This window comes from Crocodylus siamensis, chromosome 3, assembly GCF_052110815.1.
Source record: "Crocodylus siamensis isolate JL-2025a chromosome 3, ASM5211081v1, whole genome shotgun sequence".
Taxonomy (NCBI): Eukaryota; Metazoa; Chordata; order Crocodylia; family Crocodylidae; genus Crocodylus; species Crocodylus siamensis.
In genome coordinates this window covers 104,780,124-104,805,479 of record NC_143397.1, presented here as the reverse complement: position 1 = coordinate 104,805,479, position 25,356 = coordinate 104,780,124, and positions in this window count along the sequence as shown.

The window sequence follows — 25,356 nt, the reverse complement described above, 5'->3', positions numbered from 1 at the left end:
GTAATAGTTTGTTTATTCTAGTTCACTGATGCCCAGAAGTGCCAGAGTCCCTGTCTTCACAATACTCCTTGCTAATGAGGAGCTAGAGGCAAGCTGTTTCTATTCCATGCTCCCCAAAGCCCCAGGAAACTGAAATCATACTCTGGGAAATGGAGCCAAGGCTCTCTGCAACCCACATTTCAGTTGCAGTTCTTGTCTATGTTGCTAAAAAGCTGGGTTTTTTTACCCTCAGGAGAACTAGCAAGAATGAGCTATCCCAAGATAAAAACAAATACACAAACAGCCAAAAACAGGTGAAGAGAAATGGAGTTTTCCTATGAGGTAAACTTTCCAAGGTCAACCTCAACTGTAGTTTTACACCCCCCCCCCCATACACACAGGTGGACGCAAGGTCTTAGACTCTTATTCCTCTCTTTCCTGGTAGTTCATTACACTCCTACTAAACTATAGGCTGGAACAACACAAGGGGTGAACTAAGGACAGTGTTGCAACATGAGCCTGGAACAGTTTTTTTTTGCCAGGTTAGGTCAGACATCTAGGGAGTAATAGGGGGTTACTGCATGGTTTGAGGACCAAGCCACTGAAGTTAATGGGGTGTTAATTGCACTAGTGGGTATGCAAAAAGGAAAGCAGAGGGGGAAACTGGCTTGAGAGCAGTGTGAATATAGTGCTCTGTAATATACACTGAAGACAATTTGCACCTTATTTCTCTGGGGCCAAGTCTACTATGCAAAGTGCCTTTACTTAGTATGCTGAGATTCAGCTCCTTCTATATCTGTTAGTGTAAAGGAGCTCAGACATGGGAGTCAGTGGCCCTACCAACAGGACAAAGGCAGGCAGGTTATTACTGCTGCTTCATACTTGAGGCAGCACATTTTGGCTTTAAGTCCATTCTGGATAAAGTGCCATTTGTAACTGGTTTTATTGCAAAACTGATTTGATTTGGTGCTATTGTTGGAGCACCAGCTCTTGGAGTCCTGTGATTACAGGAGACTCTTAGATTTGATTTATTTTGCTTTGATTGTTTTGTTTTGTTTTTAAAGGCATTCCTTGCTCCTATGACTGTAGAGAAAAGCTTGTACATATGTCATTTAAAGATTCAGAGCTCAGAAGTCAGTGGAGAATAAATCCAAAATGAATCATTACTTTTATTTGTCTCAAATTCCATGATATTTTAAGTCAACCTAGTGCTCATTAGGGATTGACTCTATTTCTGAGCAGTGGAGCTTGCTACATTCAGGAGGTCAGGTGGTGTCACACTGAACTGTGGGTATCTAGAGGAATTGTTGTTGGATTTCAACTTCTGAGGCAGTATGGATTGTCTTGTACTCCTCCACCCTGCCAGCAAGTCTGTGCCTATTCACTGCTAATCCTGCTAATGGCATTTTGGGCAGGACACTGTTTGTGTTTTTTGCACTGACCATGACTGGTTCTTGAATATAGGCCCAAAGTATAGGGGAAAGGTTCTTGCAATCTTCTTTTGTGCAAGGCCAGCCAAAATCTCCCCCTAAATGTCAGCCTTTGTCTACTCACAAAGGTTAAATTATACAAATATAGGAGAGATAATGCACTATGACTGTGTAACAGGGTGGCCTCCTCTTCAGGTCTCTGCTGGCTGCCCTGCTCCTGGGGTAACCGCCTGCTTCGCTGTCCTGCCACGCCTTGATGGACAAATATGAGAGTTGTTACTAAGGTGAGAGGCTACCCATTACTCACCCTGCTGACAAGGGCCTAAAACCTGCTCCGACCTCCCTTCCACAGGTCCCATGCCTCACAGATGTTACTCTGGTGTTACTTCTCCAGATAATAGCTGGAGCAAACTAAGCACACAGCTATAGCTCTTCTCTACAGCCCCAGAGGGCCATTGACATATCCACCCCTCTCTCACTGGGGTCCCATTTACTTTGCTAGCCCTCACCCAGCCTTTTTCATACTGCCCTCTCTCAGGGCCACATTCATCCCACCCAGCCTCACCTAGCTTCAGGCTTAGCTCTCCTCACCTTTGTCAGCCCCAGCACAGTCTGTTGGGTGTCTTCTGCTACCCTCACCTGAGAAATGACTGAGCATTTCTACAACTGTAGGCCTGTTTTGCTCCTAGCTCCTTGCCAGGCCACTGTGCTTTATTGGGCCTCCTCACTCACCCACACTCACTCAGGGTTTCACTACTCATCACCAGGCTTTCCTCTGCTGCTTGGGCACAGCCCCAGGTCTCTCCTCAGGGCTCCTTAATGAGCCCTAGGCTCCCCCTGCTGATTAGAACTCTACCAGGGATGTGGGGCTGGGGTTATAAGGCACCGCACCCCACATTTCACCAGGAAGATAACTGGCTTGGCATTTCCTGGGGGCTCCCATGCCATTAGGAGCCCCACCAGACCACCCTTCCTTAGCAGGGTGCAGTTTTATGTCTTACCCAGGACAAGGGGTCACCTCCACCTAAGAGCCTTACCTCCTGACTCTAGCCAAAACAGCCTCTCTGTCTGATGTTACCTCTATCCTCCTGCAGCAAACTCCAGCTCAGCTTATATCCCTGGGTCCAAAGTGGCTTCCCTCATCAAACACCAGGCTGCTGCCTATTTTATGCCCTTAAAGTGACAGGCACAAAACCCCAAGGGCTGCCTGCTGCTGGGGTGGGGAAAATGTCCCCGTGTGCTGGCAGCAGGGAGCTCCTGGTCCTGGCTCCCTGACCAGGGAGGGGACTTGGAAAGATCTGCAGGGGATGGGCAAGTTCCACTCCCCTAGCCTGATCTGCCAGTGGGCAGCTAGGAGCTGTCTCTCTGCTAGCTCCCCAATGGTTAGATTGGGGAAGGGGGCTAGGATCTACCCTACACCTGAAGTTCTTTCCAAATCCCAGGTCTCAATCACCAGATTGGGGTATGGGATTGGGGCCTGCCCCTGACCTGGACAGTTCCCAGCCCCCACCCAGCATGCAGGGTGGAGGCTAGGGAGCCTGTTATCTGCTCAGTTCTACAAGCATGGAGTTGGGTGGGGAACAGGCAGAACTGGTGCTGAGAGATAAGGGTCTCTCAGCACTGGCCCCACAGTCATGGAGCTGGCACTGAGAGAGAAGGATCTCCCAGCCCCCACTCCTGATCACAATCTGAGAGTGGGGGGCTTGGAGCTACTTGCTGCCAGGGCAGGGGGACATAGTCTCTGCCTGGGCTCCAGTGGTGCAGACCGCCCCAGCAGCAGGTAGCTCCTGGGGGCAGGGAGCAATCTTTTGCCCTTTGGTGGATGGCTGACTGGACGCAAATTTGCTCCCAGTTAGCCATCCACCACTATTGCACTATTACTAAACTAAGCCCGCTGGGGGATGGGGGGACTACTGCCACTGCTGGCCTGCTGAGCAACCCTTGCAAAGCCAGCAGACCAAGGCACTTAAGGGAGACCACCCCTGTCCTGGCCCTGGTACAATCTGTGGGCAAGGCAAGAGCCCCCAAGGGCACACTTGCCTGCCTGTACACTAATGCCAGGAGCCTGGGCAACAAGCAGGAGGAGCTCATCCTCCTGCTCAGTGCAAAGAATTATGACGTCATTGGGATAACGGAGACCTGGTGGGACTCCACCCATGACTGGACCATGGGTATAGAGGGCTATACCCTGTACAGGAGGGATCATGTTGACAAAAGGGGCGGGGGCGTAGCTCTCTATGTGAAGGAAAGCTACATGTCCCTGCAAGCTTATGTTGGCGACCAGCATGGACAGCTAGAGACCCTCTGGGTAAAAATTCATGGGGAATACGGCACGGGGGACACAACGGTGGGTGTCTACTACAGACCTCCCACTCAAAGTCCTGAGCTTGACCACGAGTTCGCCCGGGAACTGACTGAGACCGCTTGCTCCAGGACCTTGGTTGTCATGGGTGACTTCAATTACCCGGACATCTCGTGGGAAGATCACTTAGCTATATCCGAGCGGTCGCAAAGCTTTCTCTTGTGTGTGGATGACCTCTACCTGACTCAAGAAGTCTATGGGCTGATGAGAGGCAAAGCGCTGCTCAACCTGGTACTGGCTACGGGGGATGACCTAATCGGCGACCTAGTGATCGATGGGAAGCTGGGTGACAGCAACCACGAGCTGATCACCTTCACCATCCGCCATAAAGCTGGCAAGTCAGTCAGCAACACAGAAGTCCTTGACTTCAGAAAAGCCGATTTTGACAAGCTCAAGAGGCTTGTCGGTCAGGCCTTTAGGGACCATGACCCCAGGGAGATGGGAGTTCAAGAAGAGTGGTTGCTTCTCAAGGAAGCGATCCTCAATGCACAAGCTAAATCTATTCCAACACGGAGGAAAGGCAGCAAGAAGGCACAGCAGCCCTCCTGGCTCTCCAGGGAACTAGCAGACCTCCTGTGGCTAAAAAGGAAAGCCTACAAAGGATGGAGGATAGGATTCACTTCCAAGGAGGATTATTCTGCGCTGGTCCGGTCCTGCAGGGAGCAAACCAGGAAAGCCAAGGCTGCAACTGAACTCCAACTGGCTTCAAGCATCAAGGACAACAAAAAGTCCTTTTTCAGATATGTGGGGAGCCGGAGGAAAAGCAAGGGCAACGTTGGACCCCTGCTAAACCAGATGGGGCAACTGACAACTGACGCCCAGGAAAAAGCCAACCTATTAAATAGGTACTTTGCGTCAGTCTTTCATCAGTCCCATGGGACGCCCATGCCTGCTATGGGACAGGGAGATCCGGGTGATGGGGATCCCCTACCCTCCATAAATGCTGACCTCGTGGAGGAACACCTTGAGAAGCTGGATACCTTCAAGTCAGCTGGCCCTGACAATCTGCACCCCAGGGTACTCAAGGAGCTGGCGAGCGTCATAGCCCAGCCCCTGGCATGGATCTTTGAAAACTCCTGGCGCTCTGGTGTAGTGCCCGAAGACTGGAAGAAGGCCAATGTGGTGCCTATCTTCAAGAAAGGGAGGAGAGTGGATCCGGCTAACTACAGGCCCATTAGCCTGACTTCTATCCTGGGGAAGATCTTAGAAAAGTTTATTAAGGAGGCCATCCTTGATGGACTGGCCCAGGCTAACATCCTAAGGGATAGCAAGCACAGGTTTGTTGCGGGTAGGTCTTGTTTGACCAATCTCATTTCCATCTATGACCAGGTGACCTATCACCTGGACCAGGGAGAAGAGATTGATGTCATATATCTTGACTTCAGAAAAGCTTTTTATCTGGTATCCCATGATCACCTCTTGGCCAAACTGGCCAGTTGTGGCCTTGGCTCCACCACGATCTGCTGGCTGGGAAATTGGCTCCGTGGTCGGACCCAGAGGATTGTAATTGATGGCAGTCACTCATCGTGGTGCCCTGTGACCAGTGGGGTCCCTCAAGGCTCTGTCCTGGGACCCATACTGTTCAACATCTTCATTAATGATGTGGACATTGGAGTCAGGAGTGGACTGGCCAAGTTCGCCGAAGACACCAAACTTTGGGGCAAAGCATCCATGCCAGAAGATAGGCGGGTGATCCAGGCTACCTGGACATGCTCAGCAAATGGGCAGACGAGAACCTGATGGTGTTTAACACTGAAAAATGCAAGGTTCTCCACCTTGGGAGGAAAAACCTGCAGCATCCTTATAGGTTCGACAGTGCTACATTGGATAGCACTACAGAAGAAAGAGACTTGGGGGTCATCATTGACCACAAGATGAACATGAGCCTGCAATGTGATGCTGCGGCTAGTAAAGTGACCAAAACGCTGGCTTGCATCCATAGATGCTTCTCGAGCAAATCCCGGGACGTCATTCTCCCCTTGTACTCGGCCTTGGTGAGGCCGCAGCTGGAGTACTGCATCCAGTTTTGGGCTCCACAATTCAAAAAGGATGTGGAGAAGCTTGAGAGAGTGCAGAGGAGAGCCACGCGCATGATCAGAGGTCAGGAAGACAGATCTTACGATGATAGGCTGAGAGACATGGGACTCTTTATCCCGGAAAAGCGCAGGCTCAGGGGTGATCTGATGGCCACCTATAAGTTTATCAGGGGTGACCACCAGGATCTGGGAGAATGTTTGTTCACCAGAGTGCCCCAAGGGATGACGAGGTCGAACGGTCACAAACTCCTGCAAGACCATTTCAGGCTGGACATAAGGAAGAATTTCTTTACTGTCTGAGCCCCCAAGGTCTGGAACAGTCTGCCAGCAGAGGTGGTTCAAGCACCTACATTGAACATCTTCAAGAGTAAATTGGGTGCTTATCTTGCTGGGATCCTATGACCCCAGCTGACTTCCTGCCCTTTGGGCAGGGGGCTGGACTCGATGATCTCTCGAGGTCCCTTCCAGCCCTGATGTCTATGAAATCTATGAAAAGTAAATTTGCAGGTAGCAAATTTACTTGCAGTAAGTGAGGTTTATTGTGTAGTAAACGTGCACGTGTAGACCCCTATGCTAATGGCTCAGTAAATTACACTACTGTGGATTTCAGTGTCTCATGTAGATGGTCTCACTAGCCACCTCTACACCTGTGCGCAACTGCACAGTAGCTGCCATTACTGCAGAGTCCCGGTGGTCCACAGGTTGTTTTTGACCCTACTGTGCAGTAGTGTTGGCATCATGCCTGCCAATGTTACACTGCCATAGTTCATCACTACAGAGATGTAGCATCTCGTGTAGATGCACCCACTGTGAAGTAACTTAGTTTGCTGTGCAGGAAAGTGCATGTGTAGATGTGCCATTTCTGTATCTAAGCAACAGCTTTATAGCAATCCAGCTGGCCATTTCTGGCCCTACTTTATGCTTTGGTTGCATACGCCTAAGTATGTAGAGCAGCGCTTTTCAACCATTTTATACTCATGGCACTTTACTATACCTTTGTGAGTTGAGTGGCACTGTATTTCAAAAGTTAATTTATTTATTATGGTGCTTACCTACCTTGCCTTTGGGGAGGTACTAGTGTAACTCCATTTCTCGGCAGAGGTGGAGTTTACACTGACAGAAGAAATCCTCACATCAGTCTTCAAAATAGGAATTAAGCTATTTTGCCAGATAAACGATGTTTTGGTCAGTATAACTGCATCTGCACCACAGGTTTTATCTATCTGTCCAAGCATGTATGATTGTTACTTTTCACATTCATGACCAACATAGCTTAGGGTGGGCAAACTTTTACATGTAGATCTGGCCTGTGGGTAGCATGAGTGACATTAATACATTGCCTTTCATCTGTGTGTCATCATTTACTCTCATGCAAAATGGGTTTAAAATCAGAAAAGAAGTGTTTTATGTACATTTTGAAATGACTCTACCCATGTGTGAATGACTAAGCAAGGTGCAAAGAAAAACCAGGCTCTTCGAGTTTTGTGTGCTTAAATTAGTTTCATGGAGATTTACTTTATATGTGGCACATGTAGATTTTGCCCCATAGTTCCTTTCTGCATGCAAATGGCAGTTATATAGTTAAAGCCCCAATGTCAGAAGCTTACTAGTGATGAGTGGAGCAGAGAAGAGTCTGTTTGGAAAAGCAGCTGGAATTCTCAAGTGCTAAACTGAACTACTGAGCTAGAAAACCAAATTAAAATTATCCACTACCATTCTTGGTTGTAAAAAAGGAAAGGCAGAGACTTACAAACAGTAACATGGAGGAAAGCTATCCACATTATTCTGAGCTTCAAAAAGAGAGAGGGAGACAAAGGGTTGGGTGAGGTTCAGTTTTCATTTTGGCTAAAGGTTTGGGCCTGTTCTTAGCGTATCCTTGAAAATTATCTCTTACTGTTATCATGATGATTTCCCATTTTGGCACTGGATATCACTCCAATATATTACAAATACTTTTTCAATGAGTCACAAAGGCCAAGTTACACCCAAATGCAAAACCACTCAAAACCCCTCAGGTTGACAGTAGACTTTTGAAAGTCCTTTAGTGTTTTTCATCTTGTCACATTTATATATAGCTATACCTCTCTAAATATATCTATATCTATATATCACACACACACATACATATATATCTATATATTATGAAAATTCCTTGCAATATTTTATATATTCATATGTGTATGTGATATATCTATATATCTAGATATAGATATAAATATATATGTATATCTCTCATACACATATGAATATATAAAATATTGCAAGGAATTTTCATAATGCCTATCCCTGGTGAACTATTTTGAAGGTATGGACAGAAATGCATTTAAACTGTACAGTGAAGCCAAAAGATCCGTGGAGCATTAAATGGACTTGTGTGTGTTTACGAGAAGAGAAGCGAAGGTACTTTGGAAAATATCTTTAAAGATTGTTTCCCTGTTTGTCTGTTTGATTGCTCATACTTCTATTAAGCATGTGATTAAATATCACCATCATATGGGAAAAAAAGGACTTGAAAGAGACCAAGTTGTTTATTAAATAATTTATTTCATAATAATTTATTTATTGCTTATTTATAATTTATTTAACTTACATCTCAAGTTTCAATCAGGTAATCAAAGTGCTTTACGAATAATAATAAATGTTCATCTTTTGTAAGTGCTATAAGAAATATGAAGGCATTTCTACATCCTGTGAGTCCATGCCAGATCCTGCTCCAGTGGTGTAGACACTAGGGCAAGTAGCCAGAAGGTCAGAGGTAATGGGTTCAAGGCTACAGGAGGAGTGGTCATGGCATGGTCATGTTAGATTCCAATGCATCTGTGAATTCTGTCAATACCTTGTCACAAGAACATGAGGGGAAAAAAGAAAAGTCCATTTTGGGGAATGTCAACATGCCCATTTGTTCCCAGTTAGCGCTACTCAGGCATATGGTACTGGGTGTTTTGAGAGTGCGGTACTGGATGTGCTCAGAGCCATTCTAATGGCAACTTCATGATATTTTTTTTTTGGCATGCTGGCTATGTAGAGCCATAGTAAGTGGGTGAGTCATTTTTAACAGCAGATCTCCCTAGCACAGACTAACATGGTGAAAACATACCGTTAGACTTATTCTGTAGAAGGGGAAACTTTATACACACAGGGTGGCTGGTTTTTGTCCCAGGTTAAAGAGCAAATAGGTGATGAATCCAGTAGGACAGCCTAGTATTCCTAGATGACCACACCCAACTTTAAACAAGACAACACACTTCTATTCTTTCCGTCAGCTGGAAGACTTGTTACATAAATCACTGAGTCAAATCTTGTGCTGGTATTAATTAGTGCAGCACTGTTTTGTTTAAATCAGTGGAACACCACTTGTTGACATCAGCAGAAGGTCCAGATCATTGTGTTTTCAGTACTGGGTTTGAAATGTTAAGATGGATAGCTCTAGATATGAATAGTTTACTATAGCCAATTGCTATTGCCATACACCAGGGTTGGGCAATTATTCTGGGTGGAGGACCACTTATGAAGTTTTGGCAAACTGTCAAGGGCTCCATTTCCCTCTCCAGCTCAGGGAAGCAGGAACAGCTCCATGGTCCCAGGCCAGAAGACTTTGCTAGACAGGGGCTTCTGGTTGTGGGGGCTGGGGCTGGGTGGGCTTTGCTGCTGGGTCCTGCTGCTGGCTTCCCTTGGGTCCTACTGCCCCTGGTTCTTGTCATCTTTGACAGGCAGCCAGGAACAAATAAATATTACATTTTCCAAATTTTTTAGGGGCCCCATGGTCCAGATAGAATGTAGGCCTGTGCAAGTCGGCAGCACTCTGATCGGGTTGCTTTGGATGGCCGCAATCTGATCTGGAGCTCCAGAGTGGGTTTCTGCCTCGATCCAGCCGAAGCTTCGGAGCCACCTCAGAGATCTGGCCATATGGTATAATGGGGAATCGTTGTTTTTTGTCCAATTTGGATGAAACTTGCAGGGATGGTAGCCTCTGCTAAAAGCCAAATTTCAAGAAGATTGGTATAGGGGTTTGTGGGAACTGTACCCCAAATTCTTGAAAGCCAAACTCATGTCATGGCTGTATGTTACAACACGGGGGTGGGTGGGGGGGTGGCATGAGGAGTCAAAACTCCACCCTGAAAATTTCATCCAACTCAGACAAAAACAACAAAGTTATAGATAAGTTATTGTTTCCCCGTTATACCCTATGGCCAGATCTCTGAGGCGGCTCCGAAGCTCTTTGGAAGCTCCAACATATCCTTACATTAAAGGAAAATGCAGGGAAACTGGCCACCAAGCATATTTGAAAAACAGTCATTTTGGAAGTAATTGTGAATAACATACTGAGTAGAAGACAATGATACTGAAGTAGTAATATGTTTACTTTAATTCCCTTTGGTCAGGGGTTGGCAACCTATGGGCTGTGGCTTGGGTTTGGCTCATGGAGCCATTTGACCTTCTTACAGATGTGGGGCTTCAGCAGCCAGATTGACCCAGTTTGGATCAGAGGCAAGCAGGTGTTTGGTAGGTGGGTCTTAGGACCCCAATATCACTGCCACTTTTCCCAGTGGCTGCACAGGGAAAATACCCAATGCTTCCACTGTTCCCTGCATATCCCTGTGCTGCCACAGGTGAAAGTGATGGTTCCAGGGGCTTTTCATGTTCAGCCACTGGGAAATGTGATGGTCCTAACACCCACCCACTGTGTGACAGCCAGCCTTGGACCCAAACTAGGTCAATCCGTCCTGGAGCCTGAAACGGCTACTGATCTCCGCCTTACATAACAGATTAGAAGGGTAGAACCCTTTTGTAAGTAACAATTTGAACACTGAGAACTCCCTAGCTGAATGATCAGAATCTAATTGGGCTTTATGAACAGCTGGTGTTCATTGACATCACTCCATTGATTGCAGTGGGAATGTGCTAGTCTGTATCATGTGAAGATCTGACCCATCAAAGCTTCAGCAACAAGGAAACATGTTTAACTCCAGTATCATGGAAATTATGCAGTGCTTAAGCTTCAGTGGCCATGTCTACATGAGCAGCAGACTGTGCAGTTGTTACTGTGCAGTACTGTTGCCACTTTTTTTCCCAATGCTACCGTGCAGTATCAACAAGCTACTGTGCTGTAGCTTGTTACTACTGCGCAGTAGCATCGCATCATGGTTAGTACCTGGCACACTACTGTGCAGTAGCAATGAGCTATGGCACTGTAGCTTTTTGCTACTGTGCTGTGGCATCTGATGTAGACATAGTGTCGTGGCAAGGAAGTTTGGCACCCAGGGCAAAGCCTGCAGCGGCAGCCTGCCCTTGCCCTGAACACAGATCTGGGGGGCACATGCCCCTCCATGCTTACCTAGGAGTGCACACAGTAGCAGGAGGCACCCTCTTCTCATCCCCGTGCCCCTACAAATGAACCGCTCATGACTCCACCTCACCCCTGCCCTGGCTGGGCAATGCCTGTTGATGTCCCTTCACTTTGGTGCCTGGGGCAGTCACCCCACTTGCTGCACCCCCCCCCCCCCCCCGCTTGCTATGGCACTGTGTAGACATACCCAAGTCTTAACTATTTCCTCAGGTGTGTATGTTATTTTCTGACATGAAACCAAATTTTGTAAAATAAGCTTTTGATGGTGACATTTCTCTTTAAAAATCACCACCACAATTTTTTTAAAAACCTGGAGTTGTTGTGTGGATACAAGTGATACCTGAAGCACATCTTTAGGCTCTGAAGTTTAGCAAGTTTCAAGACTGTACTATCCTGTTTGCCCGAACAATTTCCTGGCAGGCAATCGGATGCATACATCATAGGTGACAAGACCAATCATATTGAACATCAGTGCACCTGCTCTCAGTTCAGCTGCTTGGTTTGCAGATTGCCAATCATTTTTTGTTTTAGCAAAGAGATGTGAAGAAAATGCAGACCAACCTCTTCCAAAGAAAGCACGTGTGTGAGAAACTATAATATAGTTTTAAAATTTTTCATCCAGACAGAAAATAACTCCTCCTAACTCAATCCAGTTGTAAAATATCACAGAAACTTGTCTAAAGAAAGGGGAAATCAAATGGCAGGTGGCCAACAATAAGTCTTTTTTTTTTTTACATTTTTTTCGCTCAAAGGCAGCACTCGTTATTCAGATTTTGGGGAAAGTTCCAGCCTTTGGGTAGTTAGTGCAGTCCAGCAAAGTAACAATAACACTGGAGCAGACGGAAGAGCTATCAAAAGTGAGCTGGAACAGCATCTGTGCCTCTCCCTGTCTATGGAATAGGCAGGGATCTTTCTACAGATTGCATTTCCAATAATAAGAATGCTTTGCACTTGTACAGGCCTTTCTCTCTAAGGGCTGCCAAGAGTTTTACACATGTTAATGACTTGATTCTCATGTTATTCTTTTGAATTAGACTGTTATTGCCTTTAGTTTGTTGATGGGAAAATCTAAGGTGCTGGGAAATCTGGGCAGAACTAGTTTTTTCAGAAATACTCTCACCTCCTAACCGCTGCTCCCTACAATCCTTCCTCTTTACTTTCAACACATAGGGCTAGGGTATCACAGCCCTTACTTCATCATGCAACAGAGTAACTGGGTGTACAACTGCTCACTGCCCTGCTTGACTCTGCTCAGATGGTGACTGGTTGTAAGGAGGAGATTAAGGGCTGGTCACCTGCTACTTTGCCTTGAAAATGAATGAGGGGATGGGGAGAGACAAGGAGTGAGAAAAAGACCTGTTTGCAAGCTAGGGTATCTGGGTGTGCAGAATGGAGTAGGCAGGGAATGATCACCCTTTGCTCAGGGTAGATTATAATAGTACAGTTTAGCTCTGTGTGATTCTGCTACGTGATCTGGGGAATCACCATACAGCAGATATACTCTGGCCATGATCCTGCCAAACCCCCTCTATTAAGGCCAGGAGGGGGGAGTGCTGTAAAGATGGCTTAGGATAGAGGTAGCTCTGTGTTAAAGAGGCATCCTCCTCCTCCCCCAGCACATGGACTTCAGTAGGTGAACTGGTGTCCTGGATGCCATGCAATACTAGAGCTACTTGAAGCAGTTAGACAAGTGGGACTGGAATCTGTTTCTGTATCTTTAAACATACTCAAATTATGGATGCCCAATTTGAGCTGCCTTAAGAAAGACCTGATTTTTAAACCCTGCTGTGCATTCCCCAACTGAAAAGTCAGTCATATGAAAATCCTCTTCAGTTCTTTATGATCTGGCCCTAAACTCTGCTCTGTTTAAGGTATGCCAGCATCATCAACTTCACCGGAGCTGAATTCATCCTTTTTTGAATTCCTTTCCCTTAACCTGACCCTATCTCTTTGGGACACAAGCATTTTTAAATCAGTTCCTGTCAAAGAAGAGGCATAATTACAGGCTCCTTGCATAAGAGACCCAAATGGCCATATTCACTAGATCATTATTCTGTAAGGGCCTAACCCAAAGCCTGCAGAGGTCAATGAGTCTTTCCATCAACTTCAATGGATTTTTAAATGGGCTGCAATTCTATACTAGCTGCTTCTACAGCAAAGTTTCATTTTTTCCTAAGTCTAGGGACTATCTTCATTTCCTTGAAATATAAAAGATTAATGAGTTTTCCTGTAATATGTAGTCTTGGATATATGATGGGGTTTCCTTGTAACTGAGACAGGGAAAGAGGGTGTGTGGGTCATCTTTACAGACAGTGTAGAGTGTTATTACAACACTTGAAATAAATTACCCCATTTAATTGCTACCATTCATCAGTTAGTGGAGATTAGAGATGAGAGATTCTGCCAATAGTTTTGGAATGAAAACTGCAGTGTCCGACAACAGTTTCTTCATCCATGCCAATTTCTGTCAGGAGGACAAAATGATGCTAGCAACATCTTTTGTTTCTGAACTCTGGTATTTTTGCTGGCTGTTCTGATATAAGTTTTCAGTTGCATAACCTAGTCTTGTTGTTTTTAAGACTCCTTCCTTGCTAGCACCTATCTGATGTGGAGATCCATCCCGTAATGATCTGTCCTGCTCTGAACCCATCGAAGTCCATGAGAAACTATACAGTGACTTTGATGGGCTTTGGATCATGTCCATCATGGCCAAAATCCCATCCGCAAGTACATGCTTGCAAGGTTTCATGAATCTGAGGCCAAAATCAGGCAGAAAGTTTGTATGTTCTCTTGGGAAAGCTTTGGATTTTGATGTTCAGCACAAGCACTTTTTGTGGGTAATTAGAGAGAGCAGAATCTAGCACAGTTTTGCATTTCATAAAATATTTAGAACCTCTTAAAAACAGACAGGCCCAAACAAACTGTCATTGTTTTTTTTCATGGAAGATTACTAGTTAGATGAATGCAATAAAATGTTTTGTTTTATCCCTCACTGAATAGAAGCCTGCTATATATATACTCTATAAAAATCAATGGTAGTGATGGCTTTCAAGTAAGAAGTCCCTGCATGTAATTTTTTAAAATATTTTCCTTTGGAATGAGTGTTTGCCAACTGGGTCTTTGAACAGAGAGAATTCTTTTTGAATGTTTGAACCCAATTTGTTCAAGATTCATTCACAGCTCTGGTGCATCCAAATATTGTACCCACCAGGCTATTTGGTAAAAGGTGGATTTTCCTCCTCTCTCCTGCAGGGCGATCTCAGCTTCAGACAGTTTCCTCAAGTGGGTTTTCTATGTCTAAAGAACTGGGGACTCAATGCAGAGTTTATGCACTTCCCAGAAGGAATTGGATCACGACCAAGTTCAGGTATAGTTACACAGGTGGGTATCTTTTCTAGATTGCTCCTGAACATGCACAATAACTTGAGTTTCATCACCTACAGAACTTTTGAAGCCAAAATGGAGTTGTGTAAGGCATCTGCCCCAAAGCCATGCCTATTGTATTTCAGAGTCTTTGAGGAAGATAAGCAAAAATTTGAGCAACAGTGATTATAATTTCCCCCCCAAATTATGCAGTATTTATAATTAAATATAGACCTGATCCTTATCTGATAAAACAGTACAGCACAAGTGAAGTCAATGGTGTTATGCAAGTACACGCTAGTTGAGAATCTGGATGCCACTTTATAGTTCCCTATAAAAAAAATTATTTTACTATTTGCTTTTATTATTATGGGACCAAATAACTTATTTGTGCACGAGCTACTTCTCTGACCAGTTTAGGATTAAAATTGAAGCTTGTTCCACTTGTTCTTGCTCTGCTTATGGCTGCTAGAATTAATATGACACAATCTGGGTGGAGTGAACTGGGATCTCTTCCCAGAGGATTGGAAAAGAATTCCCAAACAAGCTAGGTTATCCCAAAATGACGTACTCCTGGCAGAAACGCATACCAAATGCATCTGCATTTGTTGCATATGAATCGACAGGGCTGTGACTCCCTTTACTCAGCACCTGCAGGTGTATGCTGGTTTTGAGGCATTATTGTACATCATGGTTGTGCAAAATGCAGACGACATTTTCAGAGGATGTCTAAAAAAGCTGCAACTGATTTTAAAGTAACATTTATAAATGTTCAGGATTTCTGTTGAAATTCTGCTTTTTAAGAATCACTGCATGGCAGATCTGCAGTGTTTATAAGACACATTACTTGCCCTTTGCATGGGTTTAGTGCTACTGAATAGAGCTTATAAAAATGAAAAAAAAAATTTAGTGGAAAAAAATGTTGATATTTGATATTGGCAATGAAATATTTTAATGAAATGTATCTTTTCTGGATGTTTTTCTTTTCTGGTTTTTGCAACTTTTAAATTTTACTTTTCCCCTTCTTTTTTTATGCATTTTTATCTTCTTCCTTTCCCCATGCCATTCCCTTCTCTAATTTTGCCACCAGAAAGGAGACAAAGAGGAAAAAAAGAAGAAAAAGGAGGATGGGAAAATGAGTCAAAACAAAAATAATTTTGATTGCATGGTTTCATGAAAAGTGAAACTAAAAAAACAAAAACAAACCAAAACCTATTTTGTAAAAGCTCCTGATTTTGAGAAAGACCAACCTGCTTAACAACAAAAATATTTCATTAAAAAAATCTGATAATATTTAGTATACTCTCAACATGTATTATTTATATCGTAGTTGTGCTATTTGGCTGTAGCTAAAATAAGGAGTTCATTGTGTTAGATGCTCTATATCCATAAAGGCTAGATCCAAAACCTACTGAAGTCAGCTAAAGGACTCTCATTGACTGTATCATACTACCTAGCTTTCTGCTATACAGCTTCTCTGTTCAGGAGACAAAGTTTAGCTTGGTGTTGGACCCAGACTCTACACTAGATTCCCGCATGGACTAATGACACAGGCCTTACCACCATACTAATAATTTTCTCCCCTTTGAGAGACGATAGAGAAAACTAAAAACATTCAATTGATTTTGTTTCATTAGAAAAATGCCATTTCATTAAAATAAAAATTTTGTAGGAAAATATCCATTTCAACACAACGTCCTCAGACTCAGGTTAGAAAGTTGAGTGGAAAGCACAAACAGCACTATACATCAGCATTGTAAAAGCCTGGTGGTTAGGACATGTGGCTAGGGGATATAAGGGACTTTAGCTTAAGTCTTAGGTTGTCCTAATATGCAGTGGGGATTCAAACCAAGGGCTTCCATGACTATGAGAGTGTTCTGGACCAGTACTGCTCAGGGCTGGGTGCCTGATTGTCTCTGATTTTTCATGATAAATTATGAAGGGACTCAATTTTCCCCTGATGTGACCTGGGAAGTGCTGATGGGATCAGAAAATAATTTCCAGGAGGAATTAACCACATGATAGATAGGTGTGAGTTTTGTCCTAGTACTAAAGTTAGGAAGGCAGCACAAGAACTAGAATAGAATAAAATAGAATTCAAATGAGTTTGGAGCCAGCCCACAGTAAATGACAGCCCCTGAACAAAGGTAAGAGAGCAGGAGTATTTTTTTCTCCAGGTTATTGTTGGGAAACTAAATCAGGACACTGATTTATTTAGAAAAAAGCCTGAAGTCAATGGGTGCCTGGAGATTTGCTGGGAGCCTGCTCCAACTCACTGTAATTACCATAGGTGGTGGAAGGCAAGGGCTAACAGGGCTCAGCCCCCCACAATGTAGGGCAGTAGGTAAGGTCTCAGGGCAGCCCAGCCACAGGCTTCAGGCAGCTGCAGTAGGGGTGGGGCAGGGTGCTCATGCAGCCAGGATTGCAGCCCAGTGTGTGGATGACTGGCTGCCTAGCACAGCAGGCAAGTACCAGTCTACTCTGCGAAGGGGAAGGGGCTGGGTGGCGGGGTGGGCAGATCCAGGCTGTCACGGTGAGGGAGGGAGTGAGACACAGGCAGTGGCAGGGGCTGGGGTGAATGGAGCCCTGGCTGGACCAGGTGGTGGGACAGTCGGAGTCTGGGCATCTTGTCCAGGGGCATGGAGGGCTCTTACCATTGTGTGCACCCTGGTGGAGGCCCAGGGAGCACATGCCCCCCTAATCTGTGCACAGGGTGGAGGTAGCTGTTATTGTGCGCTGCGCTTTGCTCCTAGCTGCAGCTGCCCAGAAGCAGCATGGTACCATGTGCCTGCCACCTTTGGCTAGCACTGCGCACACTGCCTGCCCAGCGGCTGGATGCACGTGTCACTCCCAAGGCAGTTGCAGTGGTGTGCAAAGTGCAGCACCCAGTGGCAGCTGCCTCCACCCTGTGCACAGATTGGGGGGGCGCATGTGCCCCCCTGGGCCTCCACCAGGGTGTGCACAGCAGTGAGAGTTCCACCAAGCCCTGGACAACACACCCAAGCTCTGACTGTCCCACCACCTGGCCCAGTCAGGCCCCCATTCACACCTGCCCCTGCCCTGCTCCTTCCCTCACAGCTGGGGCCTCAATCTGACCCCCCCCATGCCCCTTTCCCTTTCTTCTGCCCCTTCCCCCACAGACTTAGTTGCTGGGCAGGGGTGGGGGGGAGTATGCACGCGTGCATGCATGAACTCAGCCCTCCCCAAATAAATTTTTTCCCTTCACCTATGGTAATTACAATGCATCAGAGGAGACTTGGTTATTTGAGTCTGCTGGCGCATGGTAATTACTGTGCTCCAGTAGCCTCCCCAATCTTGTGTCAAATTCCCCGCACTTCAGAATGGTGGCAGTGGAGCTTGAATTAAAGCACATTGAATGAGCTTTAGTTCAAGTGCCCCCACTGGCATTTTGAAGTTTGAGGATGTTGATACACGAGACACTGTGGTGCCTAATTAGAGCGGCTCTGAGTCACTTTAATTAAACTGCTCCTTCACATACCTCTGCGGCATGTGTAAAAGTGCCCAATGGTATTTGAATAAGTGCTTAAATTTAAACCAAACTTTTAGTCAGAGGGCCTAAAATCTTGCCTAAGGTCACACAGGAAGCCTGTGACGGAGCTAGATGTTGAGACTAAAGCTGCTACCTCCCAGTCAATCTGTAAATGCAATTCATAGGCAACGTGTGGCCAACATAATGTTTCTTCCTTTTTTATTATCTATAAAATTGCACTCTTCTTTTTCTATTAAGTGAGATGTTATTATCACATAGAGCATTTGGAAGCATGCACATGTGTGCACGCACACACATATTTGGCTTTACCAGATATTTGTGTCTTTTGCAATTAATTTACAAGTTGCCTACAATAACTTGAGTTTGATCTAAATATATAAGATGTCACATGCTGATGTGTGCAAGTGAATACATATGAAGGAACTGGGAAATGTCTGTTGAATGTACTTCCCTATTGATAACAATTTGCAGCTTCTGTTAAGGGAAGTAGCATATAAATCTTTATTAAACATTGGGAGAGAAAGGAAAGAAAAACTCCAGGAAGTCAGTGGTCACTAACTGAATGACGAAGTAGCTTTTCAAAGGTTCCCCTCATGCTCTTTATAAAACCATAAAAATGGCTTTGTGGTAACTCTGGCTCAGAACCCAGTCAAAAAATAAAAGTGGTCACTCTTTCTCTGAGACTCTGTGTAACTCCAGCAGCTGTAGACAAACTTAAACACAGACAGCAGAAGGAATAAAAAAAAAGCCCAGTTCTCATCCAGACCTTCTATATTTGGTTGAAATGTTCCAGTGAGAGGACCTGGCAGTCTGAGTATGCTCCACGAGCTTCCTGACTGGGACAGTGGTGGGACTGGAGTTGCACAGCTGCCACAAACATGGAAAAACATCATTAAAGCTTTCAAACACAAAGATAATCTTAGAAGACAAGCATGAATGGAGAGACAACCACAAAGGGAAACCAGCCTATCCAAAACCAGAGGGGGCAAATGTGACTGATGAATATTTGGATAGGCTGCAGCTGCAGCTTATTCACAGATAGTTCCTTTGGGTCTTGAAAGCCCCATCTTAGCTGCTATCTACGCCAACCCCTATTTCAGATTTTTCAGAGGGGTTTAGTTTTTACAGTGTGAAACAAGTGATGCCTTACTAAAGAGGAGAGGTGGTCCCATGTGGCAGTGGAGATGTCCAAATTGTCCCCCAAATTCACAGAGGGCCTAGAACTAAGAGTTTATATTCAGTCTGTGTTTTACAAGGTTAGGGTTCAGCAGTGATGCAGACATCAGTCCAAACTTCAGTGGGGATCTTCACTAATCCAAGTTTCCTTCAATTTATGTGGGTTCCATATATGCAAATTTGCTCTTATGTGATCACTCTTTTTCTACCCCAAATTCCTTAAATGCAAGGTAAATTCACTCTTATGCAATTGGGGCTCTGCTTGTCCCCACTCACCCCAGCCCCTGGGCTGCACCATGCCGTGGTGCGGGCAGGTGGTATAGGGTGCTCTCTGGTCTGCTGCAGCAGCTGGGGTGAGTGGGGAGAAGTGGAGTGCTGGGAGGTCCGGGGCATGGTGTAGCCCAGCGGCTGCAGGCTGCTGACATTGGCTGCTCTTGCAGCTGCTGCAGCAGGGACTGGGGTGAGAGGGGAGAAGCGGAGGCCCCAGGCTGCAGCAGGCAGCAAGAAGGTAGGAACTGTAAGTGGGTGCGGGGTGCAGGATGGGGGCGGGAACAGCTATGGCTGCTACATGGCCCCCAGGAGGGCTGCAGGCTTCAGGGCTGTGCTGGGCTCTTCCTGGGGGGGTGCAGGTCCCCGGATCTGCATGTGGGACAACAGCAGGCTGCTGCTGCAGGTTGGGGCTGGTGGCACCACCGGGCTCTGCCCAGTGCCTGGCGGACAGGTTGTGGAGGGGCTACGGTGAATTTTGGGGTGCAGCAGCCCCTCTTCCAGTGCTGCCACTGCCTGCCTGGAGCACCGGAAAGGGCCTGGTACCGCTGCCGGCCCCAGCCTTGCTTGCAGAAATGAGGCAGTGGTGCTGGGAGGGGGGACTGCTGCCTCCCCAAAATTCACCGTAGCCCCCCCCACCTGCCTGCTGAGCATAGGGAGAGCCCGGTGGCACCACTGGCCTCAGCCTGCAGCAGCAGACTTCTCTTGTCCTGTGCACAGATCTGGGGGTCCATGGCCCCTCAGGAAGAACCCAACACAGCCCGCCAGCCTGCAGCCCTCCTGGGAGAGCAAGAGCCGCTCCCCCATCCTGCACCCTACTCCCTGCACCCACTCACAGTTCCCGCTGCCTTGCTTCAGCCCCAGGAGCTGCTGGTGAGCTGCACCATGCCCCTCCCTGCACTCTTTCCCCAGTCCCAGCCTGACTCCCTCCCTCCCTCACCACCATGGGAACATATCCCTATTTGTTACATTATAAAGTGTGTTCGCTTTATGTTAATTCTATTTATGTGCCGTTCTTCAGGATTGCATGTACCGCATAAATCAAAGGAAATTTGTATAGATTTTATACCATACACATCATCATCTTATCCAAATGCCTCGGTTTCATATTATTGTGTGTCAGCTTAGTATGCTTTGGTCATAAAATTATATAGAGAAATCTCTAAGGGACTCGAATAGCAATTCATTTTGTTGAACTGATAATGAGGTATGACTTTCTTTTCTGAACTGTGGAAACAATTCCTGCAGGATCTAGGAATTTTTTCTTCTGTTTTATTATCTCAGGAATACATCTTTGAACTTGTCTATCTTTACTTGTAACACCATAGAGCATGCCTTAAAGATCAGTTTTAACCACTTGATATGATTTCCCCCCCCAGGAAAAAGGGGTTAAAATAAAGGAATCACTGACAACGGATGCTGGAAAAAGTCCTGATAGTACCATAGAGTATTCCTTAAAGACAGCTTTTAAGCACCAGAATACAATTTTCCCCCAGGAAAAAAGGAGGGAAAAAGAAGGATTCACTGACAAAGGGTGTTAGAAAGTGCTCTGATATCACCAAGATAAGTGCAATATAAGGTCCTGAAAAAAACCAGTATGGGAGCATCTATACATTAAATTAATGTGAATGAATAAACTCCAGCACACATCGCACTGGGAATTATTGCTCCTGGGCACCATGTCTTCACATTCACCCAGGACCACAGCATGTTGAGCTGGGTTGGAGCCATTCCTGCTGGCAGAAGGCCCAGGGGGTCTGTCTGTCAGCCTGGGGCTACTCCAACATGTCTCAACATGCTGCAGAGGAGCTGGCTGGGCCACAAGGGTGCTCCAGTGTGGGGACTAGTTGTCAGACAGCCTCTGCATTGAAGCACCCTTGTACCTCAACCAGCCCCATCAACATCTACACATGCATTGCTGTGCACTAAAGACCACCACCACAGGATAGTACTTGTATTTACAAGTACTAACCTATGGCAGAGTTAGTTTCCTATGGCCTAATAGGGCTGCACATTTGAACTCTGTGACTTTACTGTGGAGCAAAGTAGGCAGGTCTGTAGTAAATGTCTCATGGAGATGTGCCCTATGTGTGTATCATTTTCTTCTGCAAGGGCTCTTAGATTCTGAATACAGTGGTTCTGGGCCGTTCCCCATGGAATCAGTGGTAAAGTCACAGGCTTAAATGAGACAAAGGTGGGCTCAGACTACACTTATACAGGAATTTATTCACACTACACATGCCTGGAATGAAATTTAGCCACCTCTGGAGTGAACTTCAGTTACTTTTTAATAATTGCACCCCAATATTATAGAACAGTTAAAAGGGAAAAGCAAATAATACAAGCGCATTTTAATAAAACTGCATCTAGCAGAAGGTAATTACCTGGCACTTGACAAGGTCACTATTGGAAAACCTGCTCTTGAGAACTGCACCATGGGAATTCGAGATTACACAGGTTGGCAACTCTCCCTTATTTTGAGTGTCATTTCTTTTTTGCAGGGCTGACTGTCCTGCATGATGTAAGTTACTAGGATCTGCTTTGTCTCATATTTCAGCCAAAACCTTTCAAAGGATCACACACACCACAACTGTGATGTCAATGTTTATAACAGTGTTATGTATATTTCAGGGATACAACACTGTGAGATGGTTGTACTTTTAAAAATGTTTTTACTGTGTATTATGTCTCACCTGATTGGATAAGGTCTACAGTGTAGAGATCCTCAGTTAGTATAAGTAACCATTACTCCCTTGATTTCATTACAGCTGCACCAACTTACACCCGTTAACTTTCTGGCCCTCTACTTGCATATGTAAGATAAATGTAAGTCATTTCCTTTTATGAAGAAAATGTTATATTTTTGTTATTCCTTAGGAGTCTTTCAATTAAAATATCTTTACAACCTAATAATAATTTCACCTTATTATAATTTGAAGCCCTGGCTTTCTGCAAATATAACACTAGAAGACATTTTGTCTGGAGGTAAGGAAAGTATGTCGTATTTAAGGCCAAATTTTCAATGACAGGAGGCATGGTTATGACTAAAAATGCAGGTTTATAAATTACACCAAACTGCAGTTACATACAAAAATCAGAACATACAAAAACTGGAACATTCTCTATTTGCCTTCTTGCATGATTACTTGATTTGCATACAAAATACCTATTCCCATGCAGATATAAAAGTTTCCCATGTAGAAAGATATTTTGTTTGTAGCTGAAAACAGGGGCTTTATGAAGAGTAATACACCATCCTTATGCTATGAAATATTGCCTGCTGTTCTGTAGGCTCACACTACCATTTTGATGTGACTGGATCAAAGACAATGGAATTTCAAATGGTAACGAGGTGCTGCACCTGGATAAGTCTTACCAGCCTCTCTACAGTGCCTTAGTAATGTATCAGAATATTTCCACAGCACAGTAAATAATTCCAGGCAGATCAGGTTGAAAGCTGCTTGATAACAATTTTGGTAACATTTGAGGGAGCCTGATCCTTGATTTTCCAAAAAGAAAGATGACTGGGCATGTATATAAAAATGAGCCTTAAACTCCCCACTTAATTTTTACACTGAACTGTCAAGACTTTGATCACAAATGGAGATAAGAGTGTAAATGGCTACTTGGACACAACATTATGATGGGAATCTTTAAATAAAAAAGCTTTTTTTATTTCAACTAGTGCTTAGCACATAGGAGATCTATGCTTCCAAGTTCAGTGAATGAAAGAAGAGATTGAGGACTTGATCCTGGAAGGAGCTCTGAATCTGTTGCAGCAAATTACTATATTTACTCAAATACAAAATGAGGTTTCCCCCCCACCTAAATTGGCATGGGGGAAAGAGCTTCTCATCTTAGAATCACAAACAAAGCAATGTCATTAACAACTTTGTCTATCATTAAGCTACTACCAAAAGCAGCATGTGTTCAGCAATGGAAATGAACTATGAAACTGATTAAATGCAGCCAACCCAAGCATGACCATAAAACATATGACCCACCCTGGACAAATGTACTGATGGGAAGATAGGAACCTTTAAAAAAATGTTTTTGTGTGTGTGACCCTTAAAAAAATGGCAGGTGCTCCCCTAGTAGTGAACGAGCACTGGGCCTGGAGGTACTGCAATTCCTGGTTGGCACTTGGAGAGATTGGAACAAGCTCCGACATCCTCCCTTGGTGCCCAAAATGCTGATTCTTTTTTTCAAAAATATTTCTCTCTCTCTCTCTCTCTCTCTCTACATATAACTGTACCTCTAACATCCAACCAAGCAGCCCCTGTGGTTCACTTGGCAGACCAAAGCATACTTTGACAGTTAAACTATTAAAAGCCCATTGCACAGTTCACACCGTGCATCTGTGCACCTACACACCAATCTCCATTCCCATACCCCTACTCACTTCTCTGCCCCCTGAAAAAATTTATGCCAGTCTCCTCTCCACCATAATGAAGTCTGCCATTTCTTTCCCATCATCCTCTTCTGTCTTCCTGTAGTACCAGTACATTTCACTCAGCCCCGTTTTAATACAGTCCTCGACTGTAGGGTCTGAGTGTGTTTATGAGCAGGTTCCTGGCTTTCCACAGTGCATACCTGAAGCAGGATATGAACTTGTCTAAGTGGGCTGTCAGTGTCCCTTGCTGTCTGGTCAGGTGCCCATAGAAAACTGCTTCCCTGGTCAGTTTTCTGAAACCTGTCACCACCAAGAGGAGTATGTGTACTTTCTTCCACACCTCTCTGGTGTATGGGCAGTCCCAGAAGAGGTGGTCATTTGTTTCTGCCTGCCACCGGCAGGTCAGCCTCAGGCAGTTCAATGGACCTCTCTGCCCTGCACTGTTTCTCCATGCACGGGGAGAGCCTAATGGGCTGCCTGCCAGTTCAGGTCTCTGTGCTCCTTCTGCAGATGCTTGTGGAAGATTCACTCCCACATGGCCAGGCAGCTATCATCAAGTAGTAAGTCCATAGGTGATATGGTGTCTCTTGCCCTTACCACCTTCTGTATCTTTCAGTGGTTCATCAGGGTTGCTAGGGTAAAATCGTGCAGCTTGTATTTCTTCCAAAAGTGCTCCAGGACCTCATAAAATCGTGGTCCATGGACTCCAATTGATCATCGTATACACCTGCCACTGTTGCAAAATGCTGATGGGAGCCTGCCATGAGTATAGGCTAGTGCAGCTGATTCTGAAAAAGATTAATGGTTGTGTCCATTATGTGCAGTTCCTTCAGCACCAACTCTTTTTAAGTCATGGTGAGCCACCACATAGCATATATTTTGACTTCTTCTTTATTCCCACAGCTGAGTTGTGCCTTTCTTTCCCATTTCCAATGACTTCTGTTTTTTCATCAGCCTTAAATGTCTGGCAAACATCACCAAACTGGGCTCCAAACACTTTACCCAGAATCTTTCTGTTTCCCCCTCTCTCAGCCTGGCATATATGATTAGTGGCCATACCCTTCATGGGCAGGTTCCCCAACTGCAGGGGTGTACATGTGTAGAGGCATAAATAGCAGTGGCACAAATTTGTGCTGCTGCTTTGTGCCCCATTGCACACCCTTGCACAGTGCTTCAGGATGCAGCAAATTGACCTAGGTAGGGTTAGGGGAGCCTTGGGCCAGCACCTGTGATGGTCCCAGAAGTATTACCTGGTGTCCTGGTGTAGCAAGAGCACAGATCTGGCAGCATAGAACCTGGCCAGAAGCCAAAGTGTTGTTCTGGACAGCTAGCCCTCCATTTGTTCTGATATGTGCTACTGATAGATGCTCTGTGCCATTTTTTTCCCTGGAGTTTTTTCTTGCTACCAGGATTTCTTGGTAGAAAATTTAAAGAACAATGCACATTTTCATGTTTCCTGTGTGAGGTTTGTGGCACCACAAACTGCATGCCT